General features: G+C 47.0%; 2 long non-coding RNA genes across 2 annotated transcripts; both read left to right on the top strand.

Moving 5' to 3' along the window:
- The first annotated feature begins 11,960 nt into the window (after positions 1 to 11,960).
- On the top strand, positions 11,961 to 13,906 carry LOC112890107. Its single transcript, XR_003228256.1, has 4 exons — positions 11,961 to 12,135; positions 12,238 to 12,284; positions 12,814 to 12,889; positions 13,828 to 13,906. It is a non-coding gene; the product is annotated as an uncharacterized LOC112890107 (long non-coding RNA).
- A 325-nt stretch (positions 13,907 to 14,231) lies between these two features.
- LOC112890108 lies at positions 14,232 to 14,765 on the top strand. Its single transcript, XR_003228257.1, has 2 exons — positions 14,232 to 14,280; positions 14,514 to 14,765. It is a non-coding gene; the product is annotated as an uncharacterized LOC112890108 (long non-coding RNA).
- The last annotated feature ends 381 nt before the right edge of the window (positions 14,766 to 15,146 follow it).

Below are 15,146 nucleotides of genomic sequence, written 5' to 3'. Positions count from 1 at the left end.
CCTTTCCGCCCTTATATAGACTGGGGGGATAGGTTTACATGGAAGTCCTAGGCGGATACATGCCCTAGAGTCCTACCCTGAGTGGTTTTCTGGTAGTTCCCTACTGTATTCGACTAGTTTGACTACCATAGGAGCAGTTCTACTAGGCTACGAGTAGTTACATAGATATAGAGCGTGGGCCATGTCCCAACCCTTATCCTAAGAAAAGTATACCACGTGTACAGTCCCGTGTACCTGGGTCTGACAAGCCCCCAAGCTCTTCGTAGCCAAGTACTGCAGGCATCTGAGTACTTCTGAAGGTGTCTTCGAGTTCTTCCGAACTTCATCTTGAAGATGTCCTCCGAGTACTTCCATGGCTGCGTCGAGGCTATGAGGTGCTCATGCCCCGAGTAGTTGTCTTCTTTTATGTGGGGTGCAATTAAACTCGCACTCCATATGGAGTAGCCCCTGAGCCTTAGGTTAACTCACAGAATCAGGCTGAGGGTCAATTCAATCTTGAGTCTTCTATCCATATCTTCGAGCAGATTTAAAAATAAGTTGCTGATGGCACGTGTTCCGCAACCCCCGAGCCTTGAATCCAAATCCCCAATTATTGGAATAAAGGGTCCAAAGAATCATGGCATGCAATCTTCATTGCTGAGATGAGTTGCATAGGATATGCCTAGTAATCGGTGGTGCCAACCCCTGAGCCTAGGTATTGGCCAAGTGGCTGCTGAATCTTGAACTGTTGAAGAAGCAGGCTAGTCAGAGTCAATTCCGACTAGTTTTGAAGCAGTCGCCTGCGTGTCACCGAGCAGAGTTGATTCCGACTAGTTTGTAGGCGAAACGAATAGTCGAAGTAGTCGCTAGTGGGTCACCGTGCATTCTTCACGAAGTCCAGTAGTCGCCGACGGTTGTTGATGAACCCAACTAGTCTGAGTCGAATCCGATGAGTAGTCGTTGTAACCAGCGACATGTAGTCGAGCGTTCTCGCGAAGTCGGAGTAGTCGTTGGCAAATGTTGATGAAGCCAACTAATCGAAGTTGGATCCGACTCACCCAGCAGCTCAGTACAAATCAGGTCCCCTGCAAGCCAATTGATAGACATGAAACCGTGTTGGGAGCGTTGCCCTTGCAATAAACTCCATGTATAACTAGTTGAAAACTAGTAAACGGAAAAATATTAAAAGTATGGGAGCGAGGCCCCGTCAATAACATAGAGCACTAGTCGGAGACTAGTAGTCTTAATGTTAGTGGAAGTATGGGAACAAAACCCCTTCAGTAACATAGAATACTAGTCGGTAGCTAGTAATCAAAGCAGACTGGAAGTATGGGAGCGAGGCCCTTCGGTACACTACGCGTAGTACTAGTCGAGAACTAGTAAAATGGAGCATTACTGGAAATATGGGAGCGAGACCCCTTCAGTACACTACACGTAGTACTAGTCGAGAACTAGTAAAATGGAACGTTACTGGAAATATGGGAGCGAGGCCTCTTCAGTATACTACGTATAGTACTAGTCGAGAACTAGTAAAATGGAGCGATACTAGAAATATGGGAGCGAGGCCCCTTCAGTACACTATATATAGTACTAGTCGAGAACTAGTAAAACGGAGCGTTACTGAAAATATGGGAGCGAGGCTCCTTCAGTACACTATGCGTAGTACTAGTCGAGAACTAGTAAAATGGAACGTTTCTGAAAATATGGGAGCGAGGCACCTTCAGTACACTATGCGTAGTACTAGTTGAGAACTAGTAAACGGAGCGTTACTGGAAATATGGGAGCGAGGCCTCTTCAGTAGACTATGCGTAGTACTAGTCGAGGACTAGTAAAATGGAGTATTACTGGAAGTATGTAAAGGTGACTGGAAGTCAATTAGCAAGGGAGAGAAGAATCTTGCCAGTAGCTTCAGTCATATCCTTGGGCGGACCATGAGAATTCACATGTTGACTTGCAAAAACGTCACGGTTGGCCCAAAGGGGTTGATGACGAGGTCCTGCACTTGATTTTGATCAATTAATTGGGCGGGCCAAGACAAGCCTTTTGTTGCTATGCAAAGATGTCTCGGTTGGCCCAAAGGAAGGGACAATGCGATCCTGTACGTGCGTTGTTACAGAAGTAGTCGTTGAGTAAGGATGTCTCGGCTAGCCCAAAGGGAGTCCTTGGGTGGGCCAAGACAAGTCGTTAGTTACCATGCGAAGATGTCTTGGTTAGCCTGAAGGAATGCCTTGGGCGGGCCAAAACAAATCGTACGGCGCTGAAGTAAGGATGAACGAACATTCCCTGTTTTGGATAAACTCCTTGATCCCCTAACCGAGTGATTGAATGAATCCTTTGGGAAAAAACCCCTTGTGTCGAGATAAAACTTGAGACAATGGTTAATCAAATTCCCTAAAGATCTTCATAAAACCTCCTTGAATCAGGTCTCAGTCTTCTCATGTGTGATTGGCGATCTTGATTCGTTGGTGATTGCCGATGAAGTCATGTCGCTTGTTGATGAAGCTGTGCTGGTTTGTTGATGATCCCGACTAGTCGGAATCAATTCCAACTAGTCATTGGTGGTGTGAGTCCCGCTCCGGCTAGTTGTGTAGTCGAAGTGGGTCACCGAGTGCCCTGGTGATGGTGAAGTAATTGTCGAGAAGTTGAGGGTCGTGCCTGCTTGGAGCGGTGCTAGGCCCGACAAGTTGTCGGGGTTGGTGGCGCAAAAAGGTGGGCTAAGCCGGGTAGCTTGGAGGGCTCCATGCCCTTCCGATACCCTGGCCTGCCCTACCAAGATTGTGGCGAAAAAAGTGGGCTGAGCCGGTACCTTGGAGGACTCGTGCCCATCTAATGCCTTGGCCTGCCCAACCAAGTTGTAGTCGAAAAAAGGTGCGCTGAGCTCGGTAGCTTGGAGGACTCGTGCCCTTCCGATACCCAGGCCCACCCAACCAAGTTGTAGGTGAACAAAGGTGGGCTGAGCCGGGTAGCTTGGAGGACTCGTGCCCTTCCTATGCCCAGTACCGCCCTACCAAGATGGAGGTGCAAAAGGGTTGGGCTGAGCTGGGTAGCTTGGAGGACTCGTGCCCTTCCAATACCCAGTCCCGCCCAACCAAGTCTTAGGTGAAGAAAGGTGGGCTGAACCAGGTAGCTTGGAGGACTCGTGCCTTTCCAATGCCCTGGCCCACCCTACCAAGTTGGAGGCGCAAAAGGGTTGGGCTGAGCTGGGTAGCTTGGAGGACTCGTGCCCTTCCGATACCCAGGCCCGCCCAACCAAGTCGTAGGTGAAGAAAGGTGGGCTGAGCTGGCTAGCTTGGAGGACTCTTGCCCTTCCAATGCCCTGGCCCGCCCTACCAAGGTGGAGGCGCAAAGGGGGTGGGCTCTGCCAGGTAGCTTGGAGGACACGTGCCCTTTCGATGCCCTGGCCCGCCCTACCAAGATTGAAACGCAAAAAGGTGGGCTGAGCCGGTAGTTTGGAGGACTCATGCCCTTCCAATGCCCTGGCTAGCCCTACAAGGATGGAGGCAAAAAAAGGGTGGGCTGAGCCGGGTAGCTTGGAGGACTCATGCCATTCCGATGCCCTAGCCCGCCCTACCAAGATTGAGGCGCCATCAGGCTGTGATGGCCGTTTGGTAAAGGTATGGCGTTGTTGATGAAGGCCAAGTAGTCGGCAGGGACGGGAGCCATTCGATAGATGCTGGCTGGTCCTTCTCTGACTTGAAGTAGACGACCCAAATCCTCCTCCGACTTATAGTAGGCGATCCAAATTCTCCTCCGACTTGTAGTAGACGATAACATCCTGCTCTGGCTTGTCGTGGAGGAGCTCCGACCCAGGGGGATTCGGTTCAAGGGGTTCCGAGTCGTCGATTGCACGGTTGATTTCCATGCTGGTGGTACGGTTGCTTCATGCTGCTTCTAGTCAGGAAAAATAGAGTTCCATTGAAACCGTTGGCAAAGTTGTGCGGGAGCAAGACCCCTTCAGTAAACTACGTGTAATACTAGTCGGGAACTAGTAAACGGAGTGTTACCGGAAGTTTGGGTGCAGGGCCCCTTCAGTAACATAGAAAACTAGTTGGGGACTAGTAATCTGGGGGTTACTGGTAGTTTTTGATAGGCAATAGCGTAGGTATTTTGTTTGACTAATTAACGGGTTCCACTAGTCATTGCCAAACAAGGCAACCACTCTTGGCAGTCGCATGGTTCGGTTGTGACAGGGTTCCCTAAGTTTAGTGAGGGACTCATGATTAACCCGAGTAAATAAACATAAATAGAGACCTGACTAAGTGGTAAAAAGGGGTGCTTTTAGGTGTACGTAACCTCTTGTTTCGAGATAAGGTCCCAAAACAATGGTTTAAACAAACGAAACACCAAAAAGACCCTCAGGAAACCTTCTTGAATTGGGTATGAAGTTTATGAGTAAATCACTGGTTGGGTAGTCCCGTCACCTTTCTTCGTAGACTTGGCAGAGCTCCAAGGGCCCTCCGAAGGGCTTGACATTCAAAAGTAGAATACTTGCTCTTCGGGTGGTATAGGCATTGCCCGTGGAGCACTTGAGTCATTTCTTTGAACTGGGAGTCTTTTTTTTTGCGGGTGGATTGTTCCATGGCTTCAGGCTTGCGCTTCGGAGTAGTCTTCAAGTACTCAAGAGGGTGTTGGTAGTGGGTGGTGCTATGGGCTTCCACTTCTTTGCGCTCCTGCTGCCTGGCAATGATGATATCGCGGGTGTCTCGACCAGCGTTGATGATGGCTCAAAGGTCACCCATGGAGAAGTTGTGGAGGTTACAGCTTCCCTGCTGGTTCATCTTGACGGCACGGTGCCTTCATTGGGCGCGCTTCGCATTGATGAGCCTGCGGCGTTCCGTCTGGGTGTCATCTGCGTCGTCCACCTTGATGTTGGATGAGGATTCCCTATCCATTGTCACGTCCACATCTTTGTCGAGCGCATCAAGGAGGTAGTCATCGTAGTCATCTAGCTGGACCCGCTCTAGGCCTTCACAGTCCTTGTCAGCGTGAATCATGAGTACTTCTCAATTGGGGGTGAAGCGTTTGGCACTCCGCACTGCCTGGCCCTCGTCTTTGTCATCAGATGGGGGGAGGGATCTGCCTTCTTGAAAAGGGAGTTCCCTGGGTGTGGCAATGAATCATGGGGGACTTGATTTGAGGAACCTGGAGGGTTTCATGCCCTTCTGATGCCCAAACCTGCCCAACCAATCTAATCCCCTTACCAGACCACGAGTCACATGAGTAGCTGAATCTGAGTAGTTGTCGGAAATGGTAGCCTCCCAACAGGAGGTGGCTTCCCCTTCTCGAGTGGTGGAGGATGATCAAGATCCTCTTCCAATGTGGAGAGGGTCCTGGGTTGAACCGTCTCAAACCAATCTTGATCTGTGAGCAATTTGTAGATGGAGTCAACTAGTTGGAGTTGATTCTGACTAGTTGTTGACCGAGCGGAGCTAGTCGCCGAGTAGTTTGCGGCTCGGTCCCGACTAGTTTCTAATCGAGACGAGCTGTCGAAGATGTCGTTGGCGCTGCCGATTTGTCGAGGCAGTCGTGACTGCGGCGCGAGTTGAGTAGTCGAGGTTGTCGTGGCAGCGCGTCGATGTTGAGCAGAGTAGTAAAAAATTTCCAGCTCCCTGGAATCAATTCACCGAAGGGTGTATTGTGCCACAAGGTGGGAGTTGGATTTGAGTACCTCAGAGGGCTCTAGACCCTTCTAATACAGGAAATAGCCTTACGGTGTGGATGTTATAGTTAAACCCGGATGATTACCCGAGAACAACTCGGAGTAATCATCGGATTGTGTGTGGATAACGAGAACTGGGGCCTCCCGACAAGCAGTGGCTCCCCCGTCCTTGAGCCCTCCTCGGTCTGGAATTATAGTTGACGGGTACTCTTTGTTTGAGTCAGAGTCGTAGTAGAGAACGGGGGGCCCCTGACGCACGGTGGCTCCCTTGTCTCGAATCTTGAAGAGGCGATCCAAGTCCTTCTCCGAGTCGGGGAGGGACTTGGATCACGAAGCTTCCTCAGATCAGTTTGAATCCAATCCGAGTCCTGGTGCAGCACGACTTGAAGTCGCGTTGAAAACGGACGTGATTTTGATCTGCTTGGGCAGATCGGGGAGCAGCAACTCGTCGAGATCGTCGATGAAGGAGTCGAGGTTGCTGCAGAGGCCTCCGGCTTCCTAGAGTCGATTAGGTGGCTGTTGAAGCCACCCAAATTTTTGGCAGATCTAGGAGCCGAAGATGAAGGTTGTGCTCTCGTCGAGCACGTTGCTGGTGCAACTGAGAGATGCCATCGAGTTCTACAGTGGATGCTCAATGAACCCCCCTACCTGGCGCGCCAGCAGTTGGTGTTTTACCGCCACGCCCACTGAGGGATACCACTGAGGTGGTGAGTTTGTAGGTAGGGTGTCACCGAGATCAGGAACTCGAAGGTTCAAAGAACACAAGGTTTAGACAAGTTCGGGCCGCCGAGAGCGTATTACCCTACGTCCTGTGTGGTTTGTATTGCCTTTGATGGTGATTGGGTGATCTCCTGGGTGATTCCCTGGATGATCGTTGGGTTGTCCCCTGGAGGGGGTCCTGTCTGCCCTTATATAGTCTGGAGGGACATGTTTATATGGAAGTTCTAGTCGGATACATGCCCTAGAGTCCTACCCCGAGTGGTTTTCTGATAGTTCCCTACTGTATCCGACTAGTTTGACTACTGTAGGACTAGTTTGACTACTGTAGGAGCAGTTCTATTAGGCTACGACTAGTTACACAGATGTAGGGCATGGGCCATGTCCAAACCCTTATCCCAGGAAAAATATGCCACGTGTACAGTTTCGAGTACCCAGAACTGATTATAAATAATTGAAATAAAATAGGATTCGGAAAAAAGAGGAAAAACCATTTGGTACCGGTTGGATTCCAAAGGGGTCGCCAGCTTGCGTCAGCATGGTGGTCACCAGCTTGCGTTAGCGTGGTGGTGTGTTTGGTACCGATTGGTCTTTCCAACCGGTACCAAAGGTGACCTTAGGCACTGGGTACAATACCCAGTTTCGTTCTTTAGTACCACCGGTTGATGAACTGGGATCAAATCCAGTTTCAACCGGTACTAAGCGCCTATTTTCTAGTAGTGAAAGCATCCGCTAGAGACAAAATATGACGAAGATGCACAAATGAAGCACCAATAGGAATAGTTGACGATTGTGGCGACCTCCCATAGTCAAATCCGCCAAACAAGAAGCCTTGACGGCCGGCACCGAAAGTCAGCTGCCCCTACCGGAGGTGGCGGCTGGAGCTGCACACCAGCCGGGAGAAGGCAGCCGGAGTAGCTGCAGCCCGCGCGGCGAGTACCGTCGAGGATGAGGCCGCCGCGGCACCGGCTGGTGTGTGGCTCATCTCGATACAGTAAAACAGCTACGTCTTCAACAATGGAGTATCATCAGTCAAGAGACTATTGCAGGGTTAATGAGGAGGAAGGGAAGCGACTACGGTGCCTTGCTGGATCTGAGGACTTTGGAGCTTTAGTAGCTGCTATAGGATAGCTCAGGTAGCCTGATTGTATATCCTAATTATAAAAGGGATGAATGTAACTCAACCTGCAAAGGGTGCGGTTCGGAGCGCTCCTGAACGTGACCCGCCGCTCCTACTACGTGCTAGTACTATGCTTGCGTAGTTGCGTCGCTGGTGAAATGCTACATAATGATCTGATGCGTGAGAGGGTCTACTGCGCGCTGCACTGCATGTACATTGCAGGCTGGCTGCTGGCCTGCTGCCCACGACGGGAAGTCAGCTGGGAGCCAGATCTGCCAGGCGGTGGCGAGTTGGATTTGCAGGTGGAGGCAGCGATGATGGGAAGCACAAAGAGGATCGGGTTGAACCTGGGGTCGATGGCGTCACGGTCTGTATCGCACCTGTTTTATTCCGGGTTGGTCCGCTTCGATCCATTGCTCAAATTGAGGGGCGGGGCGAATTCACAAAGGGGTCGACTCGAACCCCTTGCAGGCCGAAATGTAACCATTGAAAATGTTTGCGATAACATGACAAATAGTTTTCCTGCATGCTCAAGGAAAAAAAAAGACACCAACACCCACCCACCCACCCACCACAACCACCACCAAACTTAGCAGGATAGTTGAAGAGATTAATGTTGATGGAGCTTTCAGTACAAAAACATCAGGAGCTGGGGTGTGTGTGTGTGGGTGGGGGGGGCATTATGTGTTTAGAAGTTAAGTAGCCGCGGTACAATTTACAAGTTATAGGCTTATAACATGATGTACGTTAGACATGTGTCACTATACATTTACATGGCACACGCTCTATGGGTATGAGCAGCCGTACGGAGGCAGCTGATGAAGATGATAAGCCACCTCCATCATCATGCAGTTTTCTAGTATATATGCTAATATGTCAACTCTTGTACGGAAGCCATCTCCCATCACCATGCTGCTCAAGCAATTTTTTCTTCTTCTATTCTATCTGGTTTTATCTAAGTAAGTTGAACCTTTCATCAAAAATAAGTTGATTAATTAGAACAGACGACGTTACCACACATGCATTATTCTCATTGACAGAAACCATTCGATGGTTTAGCTATGACATATATGAATATATATAGTAGCAGCAATAAGGCCAGAGGCCTCAAGACATTAGTAAAGAATAGGTCTTTCATTTTTGACAATAGTTCCGGCCGTTTTTGGACCCGAGAGTAATGTGAGCATTAGTCCCAGATTAAATGGCTAGGAGGCAACAAAGGTCTTGTCCCGGGTGGTGGCTCCATTTGGAACTAAAGGTCCCCCGTTAATTCCAGATGGTGGCTCCACCCGGAACTAAAGGTCCCCATTAATCCCAGGTGGAGCCAGCATCCGGGAGTAAAAGGCAGGTTCCCTTTTAGTCTCGGGTGGTAGCTCCATCTGGAACTAATAGGAAAGCTTTAGTCCGGGTGGAAACCATGCACCGGGCTCAAATGTTCCCTTGGCTCGGATGATTTTTCGAAGTCTTGAGAAGTTCTCCCTCTCTTATATCCTCAGGTCAGCACTCACCACCGGTGCCTTATCCAATCACTCACCACCGGTGCCTTATCCAATCCTTTTCTCTGAGCCCTCTCTTATCTCTCCCTCAACTTCTCTCTCTCATCTCATGCCGGGAGCACGAGAAGCACTCAGGGGACCGGTGCTGGCGGGAGGAGGCCAGGGGCCGCCGCCGGCCGCCGCACGTCCATGCTGGCGCGCGCGGGCGGGAGCTGCTCGGCCAGGCCTCGGCGGGCGGTGGCGCGGCCTACCCCGACATGCGGCGGGTGGCTCGGCCAGGCCTCGACGGGCGGCGGCGCAGCCAACCCCAAAGCCCAGCTCGGACAGCTCGGCCAGACCCGGCGCGGGTTGCGGCGCATGGGGCCGGCGTGGCGGCTCAGCCGGTGAGCGGGCAGCCTGACGTGGGACTAGGGATGGCAACGGGTACGAACCTATCGGGTTTTACCATCCCAAATCCAAACCCATGTAAAATATCTAAACCTATTAAGAAACCCATAACTGTGACGGGTTTAAAATTTTGCCCAAACCCGTACCCATCGGGTTAACGGGTACCCACGGATCACCCATGGGTCTACATTGTACTATACTAGTTTTTATCACAATCATCAAGTTTAATATAATAAGCATCAAATTTATAGCGTATAAAAATTCGTTATGAGCAAGAAGTTCATTGTTCACTAAAAATTACTATAGAAAATAAAAATATAAATATAAATAAAAGTTATATATTAAATGATCATAATGTCATAAAAAATCACCAATCCATCATATGCATATACAAACACTAAAACTTTAAAGCAACAACAACTTTACATGCCACCAAAAGATTAAGGATTCACCATATAAGAGGTGAAGGAGAAGGGATGTTAAGTTTGTTATAAATTCTTAAAATAAAAATAATAATTGCACTAGGTTGGATCGGGTTTAAAAAATCCATAGGTTTACGGGTTCGGGTATTGTAGAAATAAACCCGTGCCCATAAACCCAACAGGTAGGACTTTGTGATACAAACACACGGGTCTAAAAGGTTGACCCAAACCCGTGCCCTAATGGAGTAAAAACCCATTGAATTTCGGGTACCCATTGCCATCCCTAGGCGGGTCTGGTGTGCGGCGGCTCGACCGCGAGCGCATGGGGCCGGCCTTTGATTTTTTTTTTATGATTGGAGGTGGAGATCCATAGTTTTTTTGTTGATTTTTCTGTTGATAGAATTGTTCTGAGTTGCCGTTGTTTGGAGGAATTCGGGGAAGATTGAATACGGTAAATTTGAGAATTGATGCTAGCTTAATTGTTGTAATTGAATGGGGAATTTGCTGGTGTTGTGATTGATTTGGGAATTTGAGAAAGGAGACTCCTTGTGTAGGATGAGGACGAGATAGAAGGAGAGCACGCAAGCCAGCGGCGGCCGCCGGCCGACCAAGCCGGCGAGTAGTCGGGGTCCCATGCTATTTTATATTTGTTAAAATTTTATTGGTCCCGTTCGGTACCTAGACTCGGGACTAAAAGTACTCTTTAATTCTGGTTGCATGACCCATGACTAAAAACACTCTTTAGTCCCAGTTATCTGATCCGAGACTAAATTCGGATTGGTGGTCCTGATTGGAAAACCGGGACAACAGAGGTTTCGCAACCGAGACTACTGAGCCGTTCTGTACTAGTTAGAATTAGCTAGTGCTAATTAAATATACAGCATAAACCTGCTGGTTGTATAATAAAATGTAGCTGCTTATCTGTATATGTATGCAGGACGCACATACATATTTGTTCTTTGATACTTTTAATTTGCATGTCTTCGCCAATTAGTTTTCCTTATGCTCATCAGTGTTTTCCCAGCCTTTGTACGTGCATTGAGTTATATATATATATACTTGATAGAGGTAGTGCTGCCAGTGTTCAATATGGACTAACTAATAAGATGAAACTCAATTTGTCTGGATCTTTTGATTATTTTCGTTTTCTTATATTATGATGGATTAGCCAGAGATCGAATTGGTTATAAAAGGTGCATAGGTTCTGTCTATTTAATAAATTTATCCAAGTATGAGAGCAGTTGTTGACTACTATACTTCTTAAAAGCAAATTAGCTGGATCCTTGTGGAAGTACAGCGGCTAATAGGAGTACGGTTTCTTATAATTTAAGAACCATTTTCAAAAGAAGATCGAGGAATATTTTAAGATGCATGTCTACTTAGTTCTTGCTTGATTGTGAGGTCGCATGCATGTAACCGTTTCAAATGAATAGAGGGTGCTGAGCTTCCCATTGCCTCCATCATTATCACACACACACACACATATATATACACTAGCTTAGCTGATGCCGTCCATGATGACCGTGCAGATGTTGTTGATCAGTTAATTATTATTATTATTAAACGGTGGCTCTAGCTGTCAAGGTACAGGCGTGTGCCGTACATTATGGTCCACTGGATCAATTTATAGAGTCGATTCCATCGGCTGGTGAGGTCGTACGTACACTTAGTACGGCGAGCTAGTGACCTAGGCAAGATAGTTTTCAAAGGAGCTCACACTTCATTTTTACTAAGATGTCGACATTGAATTTAATTTCTTAATCCAAGTGTCGGTCAGTTCAACGTAACTACCGCCGCGATGGATGTAGCTTCGCACTACACCAAAGCAGCTTAATTTCGTGGGCCACGTCTAATTTCATCGGCCAAACACAAGCTGATGAAAATAACAAGCTAATTTCATCGGCCTACATAAGCTGACAAAATTTAATCTTGTTTTCGTTGGACTGGCGCCGGCTGACGAAACAAAGGACAGATATGGGTACCCTAATTACCGGCCTTGTCTTCTACGCCCGCAGCAGATCGAGCCAGTCTCTAGATCGAGCCCGCCCCCGCGCCCCGCCGCCACCGCCCCCGACCTAGCGCCCCGCCGCCACCGCCGCCGCCGCGGCCCCTGCCGCCCCCTTGCCGCCGCCCCGTGCGGGCCCCCCGCCGCCGGCCCCACGGCCCCCGCCGCCACCGGCTCGTGGCCCCGCGGCCGCCCCTTTGCCCCCGCCACTCGCGCGGCTCCCCGCCGCCCCGCGCGGCTGTGCCCCTCTGCCCCGCGGCCCTCCGCCACGCCGCAGCCCATCGGCGCCGGCCCCGCGGGCCCCCGCCGCTGAGAAGAAACTGCCATCTATTTCAGTGGATGAAACATCTGTATGTGTAACATCATCGTTATCTATGACGTCCTCTGAGTCAAATAGCATCATTTGTTCTTCTGGCACGAGCACTAATAAAATACCAAATGTAAACTTGTAGGTGCAAAAGATTCAAGCGTTGACTCCAAATATTGGAGTTGTTTACAGGTACTTTCCTATGCTATTTGTACCTTTTGGTTGCTTTACTGCTCACATCATTTATGGATGCTGAAAGTCTTGCTCTATATGTTTACCTCACATTTCTGAACTTAACAATGTACGAGTTCACATACCATAATATGTTGACATGGCTGATCTAGGGTTTTAGTGTTAAGCTTCTTAGCTGTCACATCCACTTTGCACTTTTCTTACTAATGAGATGGTGTAAGATAAACTAGAAAGGAAAAGGACTATAATTCAAGAAGTGAATTACATGTTGAAAGGACCCTTCCTGTATGCATATGGGGCATTTATTTCTCTTCAAGTTGCCATACTTTATTTCTCTTCAAGTTAAACCAAGCTAAGCCATAGTTTACGTCTCTTCAAGTTGCCTCTTCTTTCAGCTTGCCACCATCAATATAAGGTGTAACAGTTCAACCAAATGTTATGTACATTACTGACTACTTACAACCCATGATCACAAGCTCTCACCGTTTTTTGTTGCATTTCCATGCACTTACCTTGTATTTTTTTTCAGTGGGATGGGTCCATATTTCTGCGTTCTTGTGAGGAAAAGCCGGAAGCAAGCCCAGCAGTATTACCGATTGTATAAGGTATTTGTGACAGTTCATTTGGTGTACATTATCTTTCTATTTAAATATCTTGACGCAAAAATGTCCTTATGAAAGTGATATGCAGTATATCTACTCGGTGATTCTTTTAAAACGACCTATCACTATACTTAAGTATTGTACCTCATGTCCGTTTTTTCTGTCCATATGGCAAGTAAATATCTTTGAATCTGTAGGAGGTCAAGACAACTGAGGTTAATGTAAATATAGAAGGCTCATATGGTATATCAAGTTTGTAAAAGTTAAAAATCATCGTTGTTGTTTTTTCTAGTTGGTGAGGCCCACTAATATGAGCAAATTACCCATCAAACAACACTTAAGGTTGACACAATTCATATACATGGATCAATGTCACACAGAAGACCGCAAGTAACTGTGTTGTCCTATCGCGGCACCATGTTCTTACTTTGAATGTGTTATGTAATTACCTTTTCTTTTGCAAATGATTTTTGGTACACAATAGCTTGCTGCTAATTTTCTTGGAGTTGTTCTTACTTTGTCTGTGCTTAAAGTAACTGTGTTTGATTTAAAAAACATTTAATAAATGTACTTTTTGTTATTGCTATAACTATATTTTGCTACTTTGAGTTTCTACTAGGGCAATGATTGAATTGAGAACACTGAAGATAATTTAACTATCACGCGTATTATTTTCTTTGAACATCGGATTTAAAAGACAAATTTTTAGCATAAATTAGCTCTTCTAATAATTTGTTTTTGTTACTTTCCTGTTGCAAGAAGATTTTAATAATCTTAATTATGTATGTATCTTCTACTCATTCTTAATAAAATATACTACTTTGCAATTAACACATGGTTTTGTGCCAGCTGAGAGTTTACTCTATTATTTGGTTCTTCCATGCATGTGCATATTCTTGGTTCTGAAACTTCCTTGCTTTGTTTTTTGTTGCATCTTCTAGGAGCAACACCAAAGTCAGCATTGGAACTGATGAACGTGAAGGATCTTACACTAGCCCATGTCAAGAGCCACCTGCAGGCAAGGCTTTTCTCCTCTTTTACCAGCATGCATGTGTAACATGTCTATCCACGCAAACACTTTCACTGACAGTAATCTGATCACCCAACTAACTAAAAATAGAAAGGAAAAAAATACGTGTTGACATACATACCCTGTTTCGTACCTTAGATTCTTGTTGCTAGCTGATACAAAGTACCTGTTGTCCTTCTTGTCCTCCAACTCATTTAAATATACACGCATCACACGGCTAACTACCTTTATTACACATGCTCCAAGACTAAACCATATGGCACACAAGGAATAAGTATGACAGTCTTGACTCTTGACACATATATCTTTCTTTTCCTGCAGATGTACAGAACAGTGAAGGGCACAGACAGATCATGCGTTGCAGGTAAAAAATAACACATACACATATTGCCTAGATCCTAATGTCCTGGCACTGCCCATGGCCGAGTAGTTGTTGATCGATTCATGGTCATGTCACAAACAGTGCTGAATTATTGGCATGCATGGGATGTTCAACTATAGATCTCAGCTTGTACCATAGCACTGTATGTGATCCATATGTGTGTTTGTTTGTAGTTTGCAATGTGATGAGACATATGCATGTATCATGTGTTGCAGGCCTTGGGCAGCAGGCCAGAGGCATGGCCTTTCTGAGAAGAGGTGCTGGTGAAGTGGATGGCTTTGATGTTTTCAACAGCAGCAGCTCGGTCAACACCACCACTACGTGTGTTCATTTTCATTCCTTTGTTGAGATTTCTGGATATTCTGGATTATTTGATGATCATGTTCATGTATTTCATAATTCTGCTTATGGATATGTTAAGTAACTGCTTATGGATGCTTATGGATGATTGCGTTTCATAATTGCTATTATATGCAGTTTTTTTTAGCAGGAATCTAGTATTTTCGTCGGCCATCTGGCCGATGAAAATACTGCATCCAGGTCATTTTTGTCGGCCTGGCAAGCCGACGAAAATATTACCATCATTTTCATCGGCTGGACTGGCCGACGAAAATAGGTTCACATTTTCGTCGGCCGTCGAAAATAGTTTTATTTTCGTCGGTTGCCGACGAAAAAACGCTTATTTTCGTCGATTTTATTCCGTCGGTCTAATTTCGTCGGCCGACCGACGAAAATAGCTATTTTTGATGGCTTTCGGACTATTTTCGTCGGTTTCTTGTCAATGAAATTACACTATTTTCTTGTAGTGTCGGTGGCGGAGCCAGGATTTGAAAGTTGGGTATTCCCAT

This window comes from Panicum hallii, chromosome 4, assembly GCF_002211085.1.
Source record: "Panicum hallii strain FIL2 chromosome 4, PHallii_v3.1, whole genome shotgun sequence".
Classification (NCBI taxonomy): Eukaryota; Viridiplantae; Streptophyta; class Magnoliopsida; order Poales; family Poaceae; genus Panicum; species Panicum hallii.
The sequence above is the reverse complement of the archived record's forward strand: the minus strand, read 5'-3'. Positions and strand labels throughout refer to the sequence as shown.